This window comes from Scyliorhinus torazame, chromosome 11, assembly GCF_047496885.1.
Source record: "Scyliorhinus torazame isolate Kashiwa2021f chromosome 11, sScyTor2.1, whole genome shotgun sequence".
Lineage (NCBI taxonomy): Eukaryota > Metazoa > Chordata > Chondrichthyes > Carcharhiniformes > Scyliorhinidae > Scyliorhinus > Scyliorhinus torazame.
The window spans coordinates 21,514,506-21,526,824 of record NC_092717.1 but is presented as its reverse complement, the minus strand read 5'-3'; the positions used below and the strand labels follow the sequence as shown (position 1 = coordinate 21,526,824).

At 49.2% G+C, this 12,319-nt stretch overlaps 1 protein-coding gene across 2 annotated transcripts in view; it reads right to left on the bottom strand.

Moving 5' to 3' along the window:
* Positions 1-3,076, bottom strand: part of nsmce2 (NSE2 (MMS21) homolog, SMC5-SMC6 complex SUMO ligase) — a 199,441-nt gene extending 196,365 nt beyond the window's left edge. Inside the window, exon 1 of one of the 2 annotated variants that reach the window (XM_072467034.1) lies at positions 2,964-3,076. The gene's annotated coding sequence lies outside the window, so the exon portion shown is untranslated. Of the gene's footprint in view, positions 1-2,934 lie in introns of both variants that reach the window. The other variant, XM_072467035.1, reaches the window with a different exon arrangement.
* Between the last annotated feature and the right edge of the window lie 9,243 nt (positions 3,077-12,319).

The window sequence follows — 12,319 nt, the reverse complement described above, 5'->3', positions numbered from 1 at the left end:
GATCCCGGCTCTGGGTCACTGTCCATGTAGAGTTTGCACATTCTCCCCATGCTTGCGTGGGTTTCGCCCCCACAACCCAAAAAGGATGTGCAGGATAGGTGGATTGGCCACACTAAATTGCCCCTTAATTGAAAAAAAAAATTAATTGGGTACTCTCAATTCATAAAAAAAAGAAACATGTACAATTATTGATGGGGTTAACAGGCTAGATGCTGAGAAAATGTTTCCTCTGGCTGAGAAATCTAGAACACGGGCCATAGTTTCAAAATAAAGGATCAGTTATTTAGAATGGAGATGAGAATTTATTTCCCTCAAAGGGTTGAGACTCTTTGGAATTGCCCACTTGAGAGAACTGTTTATGCTCAGTCAAGACAACTGGTTTTGGGGTACTAAGGGAATTAAGGGATATGGGGATTGCACAGGAAGGCGATGTTTAGTTGGAAGATCAGCCAAAAAAAAAAAAAATTATTGAATTACAGACCTGGCTCTAAAGGTCAAATGGCCTTTTCCAGTTTCTAATTCCTACGTATGAAAGCAAACGTAAAGGCTGGGGGACCTGACAATATTCTGTCTCCAGTACTTAAGACTCATGCTCCAAAGATAGCCTGTACAGGTGCAGCAGAATCTACGTGGCCATGTGGAAAATTGCCCAGATATAGTCAACACAAAGCACGTCAATTCCCAGTGGGCCAATTCCCACCATTTTTGTTTAAATTTAGAGCACCCAATTCATTTTTTCCAATTAAGGGGCAATTTAGTGTGTTCAATCTACCTACCCTGCACATCTGTGTGTTGTGGTGGCGAAACCCATGCGAACACAAGGAGAATGTGCAAACTCCACACGGACAGTGACCCAGAGCCGGGATCGAACCTGGGACCTCAGCGCCATAAGACTGCAGTGCTAACCACTGCACCGCCGTGTTGCCCCGGCCAATTCCCACTATATCAGTCTTCTCTCACTCATTAGTAAGAATAATGGAAGATTTTGTTGACAGTGCTATGAAGCATCATTGATTCAGCGAGAGCTTGCTCCCAATGCTCAGTTTGGGGTCCACTAGGATCACTCAGCTCCTGGCCTCATTGTAACCTTGATCCAAATATGGATAAGAGAGCTGAATTCCAAAGGTAAGATGAGAATGACTTTCCTTGATATCAAAGGAGCATTTTACTGAGTGTGTCATCAAGGAGCTCAAGTACAGCTGATGTTCAATGGGAATCAGTGTGAAAACGCTACACTGTTTGGAGTCATACCTAGCACAAAGGAAGAGTTTGGTTGTTGGAGGTCAATTATCTCACCCCAGGCACTTCATGCAGGAGTTCCTCAGGGTAATGTCATAGGCCCCATCAACTTCAACTGATTCAGCAATGACCTTCCTTCCATCAGGTCAGAAGTGAGGGCATTCACTGATGACTGCGCAGTGTCCAATGCCATTCATTCAGTACCATGTCTACAACAGCAGTTCAGAAGCTGGGAATCCTGCAGCAAGTAACTCGTCTCCTGACTCCCGAAAGCCTGTCCACAAAGCACAGGTTAGGAGTGCGATGGTACCCTCCCCACTTGCCTGGATAAACATAGTTCCAGCAACACTGAAACTGAACACCATCCAGGACACAGCAACCCACTTGAGATGTACCCCATCCACCAAACGTGGGGCAACACGGTAGCACCATGGTTAGCACGGTTGCTTCACAGCACCAGGAACCCAGGTTTAATTCCCGGCTTGGGTCACTATCTGCACGGAGTCTGCACGTTCTCCGTGTGTCTGCGTGGGTTTCCTCCGGGTGCCCAGGTATCCTTCCACAGATCCTAAAAGGTGAATTGGATATTCTGAATTCTCCCTCAGTGTACCCGAACAGGGGTGTGGCGACTTGGGGATGTGGGACTTCATTGCAGTGTTAATGTAAACCTACTTGTGACACTAACATAGATTATTATTAAACATTCCCTTTCTCCACCATCAGCACACAGTGGCAGCCATGTGTATCTACGACATGCGCTGGAGCAACTTGGCAAAGCTCCATGAACAGTTCCTTCCAAACCCACAACTTCTACCATCTGAAAGAGCAAGCAGAATATGCAGGGGAACACCAACATCTGCAAGTTCACCTCAAATCAAATATCATCTTGACTTGGGAGCTATATCGTCATTCCTTCATTATGGCCGAGTCAAATTCTTACCAGCACGGTTGAGTATACCTACGCCAAATGGATTGCACCAATTCACAGCAGCAGTTCACCACCACCCTCACCAGGGGAACAAATGCTGGCCTCGTAAACAACGTTGACACATGAGCAAAAAGAAAAAGTGGAAGTTAAACAATTTGGTTCAGGGGGGGGGGGGGGGGTGGCGGGGGCGCCAACGACACATGCACAGAATTGATCCGCCAGATGGCCTGTTTGTGTGCAGTAATCCTCACCCCCGACCCAAAGGGTCCTAATTTTGTTTATCCATAAATACAACCCTTTAAAAGAAATGGCATGAAATGTTCAGGTCGGGAGGCATCTGTGGGAAGAGAGACAGGAGCATTTCAGTGCTGATGAAGGGTTAGGCCTGAAACATTAACCCTGTTACCCAGGTGCTGCTGGCGCTGAACATCTCCAGTGCCTACTGGTACCACTTCAGATTGCCAGCACACTTCTTGCATCCTTTGAAAAGACCCCTTGTGATGAGTTAAGGGAAACAAAAATAATTTTTGAGCACATGTGAAAATTAAAAGATTCTCCCCCCCCTAACCAGGACCACGTTTGATCCGTGTTTATATTGTTGGACGGGTGACTCAGCCATGACAAGTTGAACATGTCCCTCCCCAGGAGCTGCTGTTTATTCCCCCCCAGCCTGGCTGATGGTAAACATTTGCTGTGTTGTTTTGTAAACTGCAGCTCCAGCAACACACAGCCGCTCAACTGGGCACAAAACAAAGCCAGGGGCTCACATGGTTTAAATCAGACGGATCGAACTCACACGCTCAGCGCTGGCCCGGGCTTCACTCCGCCGCCGCCGCCGCCTGACGGTTCAAATGGCCGGCGAGGAGCCGCGCGGCGCATCATGGGGCTTGTAGTCCGTCGCCTCCCCGGCTCCCCAGTCAGCTCGGAACGATAGACTACAGATCCCAGCGGGCCTTGCAGGGGCAGGTTCTTCCGTCCCCCCGCCTCGCCTCTTTCTGCGGCTGCGCCACACCTCGCCACCCCCCCCCCCCCCCCACCCTAGCGCCCACCCGCGGGACTGCAGCTCTGCGATCAGACTGGTGCTCTGGGATCGTGGGTTCAAATCCCGCCACGGCAGCTGGTGAAATTTAAATTCGATCAATAAAATCTGGAATTGAAAGCTAGTCTCGGGTGACCATGACCCTGCTGTTCACAGTTGTTAAAAAAAAAAACCACACTTGGTCCACAAACGCTCTTCAGAGAAGCTTCCTTCCACACCTCCTCCAGCCCAGCCCAAGTGTGGCTCCTGACCGACAGACTGGTATGTGTTTTTTTCCCTCTGGAACAGGTCACTAGCCTGTCACCAGAAGACCTGAGGCACAGCTCTCCACCTCGAGCATGGCCGAGCAGCACACTCTCCCCCTCTTAGCGCCTGCCAAAGACATGTTGGAAGGATTTAAACATTGACAATCAACCTGTTTGGCCAGGTTAGGCATGCACATTCCGCAGCTATCAAGTCCTCTAATGGGACTTGAATCCAGAGCTTCTTGCAGGGACTTGAATCCAGAGCAGGGACACTAGGCCACTATGGCAGAAGACCGCCCCGCTGTAAATTCTATGCATGCAAAATTCTGTGTGGTAGTGTGAGAGAGGACTAGTACAAAAACTTTAAGGTGACAGCTCTTTTCAGGAACCATTCACAGAGCGGTTAGAATACTGACTTCACTGTCCTGGCTTGAGACAATTCACACCTCTTTAACCTGGGGTTACCCCTATCTCTGGATATGTAAACACTTAATTAACTGCAAATACTCGCACTCGAAGCATTGTCTTGCACCTTTGATCCAATTGGGAACAGAAAACCACAAGTGTTCAAGCAGTTCTGATCAATCCTCGTAATTCGGAAGTGTGTTAATGCATGCGTAACTAACAGGGCTATAAGGTAAAACTGATAGATTTTTGTTGCGAAAAAAACTGTCGGGAGTTTGTATTCCGGAAAATAGCGAAAGCCGTACCCGTAATTACAGCACCGTCTTAGTACCCCTCGTTCCAAATTTTAAGAGAGTATTTAGAGAGGAAAGGTGGCAATGCAGGCAATGCAATGCCTCATGAACCCTGAAGAATTTGTGGTCGCAGCGACCAGCAGCAGAGAAGGACAGTGTTCCGTTTGGGAAGAGGAAATCAGGAAGTACCTCAAAGGGAAAGGATGGCCCCTTTGGAGTGAGTTCTGTGAGAATAAGGAAACAGGACCCAGGAGTATAGGACATACTTGGTGGGAGAACCTGTCAGAGATTCATAAGAAAAGCTTGGGAAAAGCTCGCAAGCCGATGGCAATCGTGTCCTGTTTGGCACAATTGCGAGGCACAGAGGAGGTCGTTCGGACGCTCCGTAAAGAGATAGAAGGAGTACATCGAACGAGCAAGGTCGATGTAAGTGAGGTTGAGAAAGAGAACGTAGAGTTGAGAAGGAAGTTAGCAGGAAAGGACGGAGAGGTGGATGATGCCAAGCGGGCACACCAGTCTTGTCTGGCGCACCTAAGCAGCTTCCAGACACAGTACGAAAAGGCCTATCAGGACACGCAACATACAGTCCTGGTAAGAGAGGAAACAGAGAAACAGGTAGAGGCATTGCAAAGGCAGTGTAGCGACCTGAAAGCAGCATTATGAGCACTCCATGCTGCCACCACAGAGCACAGACAAAGCTCATTAGATCACGCAAAGTGCCGGAAGCAGATTGCAGAACTGCAGTCTTTGCTTTCAGTTCAGAATGGATTCCATAGCACCTTTGGATCCCAGTTAGATACAGAAGACTGCCCGGATTGGGAAGAATTAAATGAGACCGCGCATAGATATGTTCAGGGAACATGTGCGAAAGGAAAGCCCCAGAAGAGAAAGGCGCCCCAATTCCCTACATCGCAGATAGTTCAGGCACCAATGAACCCAGTAACCACCCACTGCACAGTCACATCGGAAGGAGACACAGAATTCCTGTACACAACCCCCTTAACCATGACCCAATTACGGGATGGGCGCGACAAGATCACACCATTCCTCCCCACCTCAGACCCCACCACTTCTTTGCCAGAGTAAAGCAGCAGGCGACCATGTACGGCCTGGACGAGCGTGAGCAAGTGAAGCTCACGGTTTTGAGTTTAGACCCTTCGGTCGTAGCAGCCCTTCCCGACCCACAGAATGTAGGAGGAGGCACCCTTGCAGAGATGCACTCAGCGATCCTAGAGGCGATCGGCTACAACAGAGGTGATCCAGTAGAAGGCCTGAATAAGTGCAGGCGAAAAAGACGGAACACCCCACAGCGTTTGCTGGACGCCTGTGGATTCATTTTACAACCGTTTTCGGTATTCCAGACCGCGCCCATTTGTCCCAAGAAGGTATGGCCAAATGGACCCGCACCCTTATCTCCCATGCCACAGAGGCAGGACAAAAAGCCTGTGCCAACTATGACTCCTCAGAAGAAGCGCATAATGAGAAATGGGTTTTAAAGAGATTGTCCCGCACCTGGGAGCAATCTGTCCAAAACAAACCCACAGTTAGGAAACCCGAGGAACAGCAGGCAGAAGCAGACATCCAAGCGGTGAAAACGCACCAGAACCCCGCATGGGTGAACGAAGGCAGGAACAGCCCCCCCAAAAAGCCACAGGAGTGTTACAACTGTGGACAGTTAGGACACTTTGCACGAGAATGCAATGCCCCACGAAAGTCACAGAGAGACCAACAGGCAGGCACTCTGAATAAGAATAGGACAGAGCCCATACATAGTGTGAGCATCCGTTCAGATCAGACGGACCTGAACGGAACGGACTGACTGTGTTTGGGCTCCCCCAGTTGGGTCTGCGACACCCTTTGGGATAGGTCCGGCCGACCAGTAGTTGCAGCAAAGATACGGGGACAGCCCATCAAATTTCTCTGGGACACAGGAGGGTCCTGCACCACAATTAATTCCTCCACCATGTTTCAGAAAGACACGTGGCCCACTACAGCCACCATCACCCTCAGCGGCTTCACAGGCCACTCACAGCAGGGACACATCACAGCCCCTGTACCCATTCAGATTGGCAATATAACGACAAAGCACCCCATAGGTTTAGTCGACCTACCCCACACAGCAGAACACATTTTGGGAATTGACTTTATGAATTCCCACAACCTTTCATTTGATCCGGTAAACCAATGCGTTTGGAGAATGGCAAAATCCGCAAGAGCCCCCGCAACGCTCACAATAGGTGAATATGCAAACAAGATTAGCGCAGTTGGCAATTTCTGGTTTGATCCGACCACGATTAGCACAGACAAGCAGGTTAGGGCAGTTCTGCAGAAGCACAGGACAGCATTCGCGACCCACAAACACGACTGTGGCCGGGTGACTGGTTCCGTTCAAATCACAGGACCCGACCTTAGACCCCAAAAGCAATACGGATTTCCCCAAGAGGCAGAGGGAGAAATCTCAAAAGTTATCGATAGCTTATTAGAGCAGGGCGTACTTAGATCAGTAGCCTCCACTAATAATGCCCCGATTTGGCCAGTGAGAAAGCCCGATGGATCATGGCGACTGACCATCGATTACCGGGAACTCAAAAAAGTCACCCCCACAGCAGCCCCCATGGTAGCCACAAGTCCCGAGACCATGCTCAAACAGGGACTCAACTCACGATATTTTACGGTTTTGGATGTCAGTAACGGATTCTGGTCCATTCCATTGGCAAAAGCGGGCCAATACAAATTTGCCTTCACTTTTAAAGGTCAGCAGTACACGTGGACATGCCTTCCACAAGGATTCCACAACTCCCCCTCCATTTTCCACCGACAGCTGGCAAATGGATTATTGAAATTTTTTTGCCCCGAATGTCTGGTCCAGTATGTGGACGACCTATTACTGCAGACAGACACCAAGGCAGAGCACATCGAGCTTCTGTCCGAACTCCTGGAATTCCTACAACAGATTGGCTGCAAAGTAAACCCAAAAAAGGACCAGATTTTGGAAAACAAAGTGATATATTTGGGTACGATTATCACGCACGGTAAACGTGAGATCGAGCACAAAAGAATTGACTCGATTGCCAAATTACCCCTTCCCCAGAATGTTTCAGCCCTCCAGTCGTTTTTAGGACTGATTAGCTACTGCCGAAACCATATTGACGGTTTCGCCAGCAAGGCAGCACCCCTCTCAGACCTCCTAAAGAAAGGAGCCCCTTGGGAATGGCTTCCGCAGCATGTGGATGCTGTGGATGCTTCGAAAAGAGTCCTCATTGCAGCCCCCGCACTACAGGTTCCAGACCCGCTTTCCCTCTACGCTATAGAGATAGCTGGCACAGACCGCACCCTTTCGGCCGTGCTCCTCCAGGAACGGCACGAACAGTTAAGACCCGTGGCTTACGCATCCAGACTTTTAGATCCTGTGGAGCAGGGATTTTCGGCCTGTGAAAGGCACCTACTCGCAGTTTTCTGGGCAGTTCAATATTTTTCTTACATAACCGGACTAAACCTCATCACAATCCTCACGGAACACACCCCCACCCAACGTTTACTTGACGGACGACTTAAGGACGGTACAGTTAGCCAAATTAGAGCAGCTAGATGGACCCTTCTTTTGCAGGGACGGGACATCACTGTTAAGTGGACCAAGACCCACACTTTCTTAGCCGATAACCTTCAGTACCCAGGCATCCCCCACGAATGTGAAATCATCTCACCGCACCACAACACAGGCCCCTTTATTGCGAAAACACCCCCCAGAAAGATAGGTAGTTCACCCCAGAGCCCCCAGCCGACAGACACGTGTGAACCCTTAAGGATATATGTGGATGGTTCTTCCACAGTATTAGAAGGGAAGCGCATTACAGGATGCGGCATATATGTCGAGGACGTGCAGGGACGCGCCCTAGAAGAGATCTCCTTAAAGCTACCAGGCCACTTAGGCGCGCAGGCAGCAGAAGTAGCAGCCGTTGCGTATATTATAGATCACCCAGATTCCTTCCCCAGCCCAGCAGACATATACTCGGACAGCCTCTATGTCTGCAATAACCTTACCCCTGCACCCCTGTGGAAAGCAAGAGGATTTGTTGCCGCAGATGGAAAACCCCTCCCTTCAGCCCCATTGCTCCGCCACATTTTAGAGAAAGCACAGGACAGGACATTTGGAATTGTTAAAGTTTTCCTCCCCCCCTGGAAATGTAAAAGCCGACGCACTGGTTCCAGGCATGGACATTTTTGGACCCCCCCCCCCCCCCCGAAAGCGCCCCAGTGAATGCAGTTCAGGTCTCGCAGACTAATAACGAGGATTTAGTGCAGGCTCAGAAGCAAGCTAGCAATCTCAGGGAGATTTTGAAAGGAAAACTTACGGCACCTTAGGATAGATTTAAAAATGCACTACCACACATGATGGTGTGGTGTTAAAAGACACTCTTTATGTGGTTCCTGAACAGGACAGGAATCAACTTATTTGTTTATTCCATGACAGTCATGGGCATCAGGGAATTGATCCCACTACAGCCCACCCCAGGCAGCTCTGTTGGTGGCCAAGTTTAAAAGAAGATGTAACGCACTACGTTGAGAATTGCCTTATCTGTGCCGAGAACAATCCGGACAGATACGCAAAGAAGGCTCAGCTTAGTCACACCCGCCCCGTTAATGGCCCCTGGACTAACCCCCAGATTGATTTTATAGGACCATTGCCCCCTTTCAGGAATGGTTACAAGTACGTATTAGTCATCATAGACACTTTTACGAAATGGGTAGAGGCATTCCCATCCAGAACAAACACAGCAAAGACCACCGCAAAGATCTTAACCCACCACATCTTTACGAGATGGAGACTCCCCCGCAGCATTGAATCCGACCAATGTTCCCATTTTACGGTACGTGTCATGCAGAACGTCCTCACGATATTTGGCATTACCCAAAAATTCCACACCGCATACCACCCCAGTCGAGTGGTATCGTGGAGCGCATGAATCGGACCCTAAAAGCCACCCTCAGAAAAATGGTCCAACAAAACAACACCACTTGGGATTCAGTCCTCCCTTTTGCGCTGATGTTTTTGAGAAATACTATTTCAACATCCACAGGTTACACCCCACACACTCTCATGACCGGATGCCCCATGAAAGGCACAGAATTTTTATTAGGATTGGACTTGACCAGCCCCGAAGTGACGGCCCTCACACATGAGAACGCAGTCAAACAGTTAGTTGAAAATGTGAAAACGACTCAGCTAGCAGCCGCAGTAAGATTAGGCACAAGGAAGAAACAGAGCAAGATCTGTATTGACAAGACAGAGCATGCGACTGAGTTTGAGGTAGGACAGCAGGTCATGCTCTCAATTTACAACCCCAGCACATTCCTGTCACCGAAGTATTCGGGTTCGTACTCCATTGCGGACAAAGTAAGCCCCTCAGTGTATAAAATTAATTACCCCAACGGAAAGACTGCGTGGTTCCATATTAACCAGCTTAAGGCATATGGCCCACAGTCCAATCATGCACACCACGTCATGCTCGACGCAGCAGACCACACCCCGCCCAAACCCAACGTATCCCGACCCTCCCCCAACACGCCCACCACAGCCACGGACTCGCCCTCGACTCCACCCCCGACCTCTAGACTCCGCCCCAGAACACCCACAGACAGCAGCAGCAGCGACAGCGACTGTGACTCAGACAATAGCCACAGCACGCCTCCCTACTATCCCCAGGCAACAGGACCCACACCCAGCGAATCTGACCACGATTCGAGTGATCCCTTCCTCATCACATTCCTCAACAAACCCTACCAAAAACCACTGCCCTACGATGACGACTCCGTCCCCACAGAATTAGATACAACTTTTTGGCACCGCGACAATTCATACAGACTCGTCCGGAACGACGAGATGGACCCCAAATCGCACCATGCAGCCCTATCAGCCCTTATACATTCGAGAGTAAGGCATCCGGGAGAAGATGACGACTTTGAATCTGACTCCCAAAGCGAGAACCCCTTTGCGACCCTGTTCGCAACCGATAACTGAGGTGTCCAGATGATGTTTTAAAAAGGAACCGGTTGTGAGAAACGGTGTCCTTTCTGATGGAACCTGCAGCATGTTTAATGTTGTTTGTTAGTGTTATTGTTAAATGTTGTTTGTGCACTCGGAAGTTCCACGGCCACACGCCATATTTGTCAGCCGAAACCTGTGAAAACTTGCCAGCACACTCATCGGCAGAAACCGCTGAGAGCTTGCGAGCCCGGGTTCATAACTGCTCTTCTCGTTCGAAGGTAGAACCAATACGGCAACCTACCACGATGACTACATTTCTTGCCCGTTCTTGCCGGTTGCTCAGGCAGTGGAGAAACGGCATTGGTCTCCACCCTGCCTGAGGATCCCCCTCTAGTCAACTACCCTCGGGTCGAGCACATACGGCATTGGTCGCCGTCCTACCTGGGGATTCCATCCAAATCTTACCCAGCGCGGCCCATACGCACCTCATTTCGGCACTTTTGGTTCAAAAAGTTTTGTTGTTTTCTGGCAACCCTTAGGTTGCCATCCCTGTGCTATTTACATCCTCAAACATTGGGATGGTAAATCGCACAGCCTGCGAGACGGCTCGCACTGGTTCAGTATTTTTAAATATGTCTTGTCCTGAATATTCGTTTTTTTTTAAATGAGGGAGTCACACATGGTGACAAATTGTAAAGGGGAATTGGCACTGAAGGACAGACATACTAACGCATGAGATATTAACCAAGATAGTAACAGAAACTATGCTTGATCCCTCAGAACTCCAGAAGCCCCAAGGAAAGAAACGAAGAGAAGAGAAAGAAGAACAATGAGGACATCCTCCGTGTTGATCACCACCATTATGTTGCGCGCGGACGCGAACCCCCTGACTCCAACCCCCCCCCCCGTCCGCCGTTAATGATTCACTTCCCCATAGCACCCAGAGCCCAGTAACAGGCAACACCACACCATCATGGTGTAATAAGCTCATAACATGGTACTCCCTTTCCTATGTAGTCGAATCCCTATTAGTGTTGGCGATACTCTGCAGCACCGTGCAGACTATCCGCATGAGGAAATGGCGAAGGAGAGCCTACCGCGCTAGCAGCCTGGTATACAGAATGAGATCCCCTATTTTCGGTTTTCACCAGGCCCCCGAACCCCTTGATCTACAATAAAGACCATTTGTGTTGCATCTTTTGTAAATAAAGAAATGGAAATATTGTACACCCCTGTGCTTGACTGCCAAGCCAGGAAAAATGTGAATGCTGCTTTTATTATTTTGTATTGTTTAGGAAGTTAATATGACTGAATGTTTTAGTGAGTGTAGTTTATTGAGGACAGTTAGAGGTACCGTTTTTGTTTTTGTGTTGTAATGCATGTCCCTGTCTGACATAGCGCCACTTAGAAATTGTTAGTTAAAATTTTTACTGCATAGTTATGGTCAGTGTAGAGGCCATGGAAGAGTGCTCGCTGGGTCAGGGAATTAAGACAACGTAGTTATGTGATCCTTCACGCCTCGCATTAGGGATCACAAGGAGGGTGTGTAGCCACCTGAGTTGGCCACTTCTCGACTTAAAATGGAAAACCGCAAAGACTCAAGGGAAATTCAGCCAACATAGGCAAAAACGAGCAAGTGCTTAAATCCTGTGTATTGGAACATGCAAAAACCAGACAGCACTGAAACCAGCAGCCATCTGCATAGTAATGAGCGATTCCCAGGCACAATTGATACACTTCAAGTGAATAAGGCCAAGCCAGACTCCTCGGCGCCAGCAGGAACCAAGACAAAGGAAGGCCAACGGACATTTAGGGACCGCCCAGCGATCAGGGAACAACTCCAGTATTGGAGAAATCGATCCAAGTGATCGGAACGCAGTCCAATCATTTGGAACCAGGTACGGGGTCCGCCCCAAAGGAGGGGGGAAGCCCTTGGGGACTATAAAGTAAAGCCCCCAAGTTCAAATCGGTCTTCTTGGCAGGGTCACTCAACAACGCAAATCAACCCGAGAGTGAACTGCTCAGCTGCCGCACCAACCAAGTAAGTCTCCAGTCAACGCTCGCTACGAGATAGGCGCTCCTAGCTACAAGTCCATACCAGCTTTTGAATCCTGCAGACTCAGGACCTGAACGAAAGGCCATTTTTTCCCCTGACCTGGTGGGCCAATTCCGAAGCTAAGTATA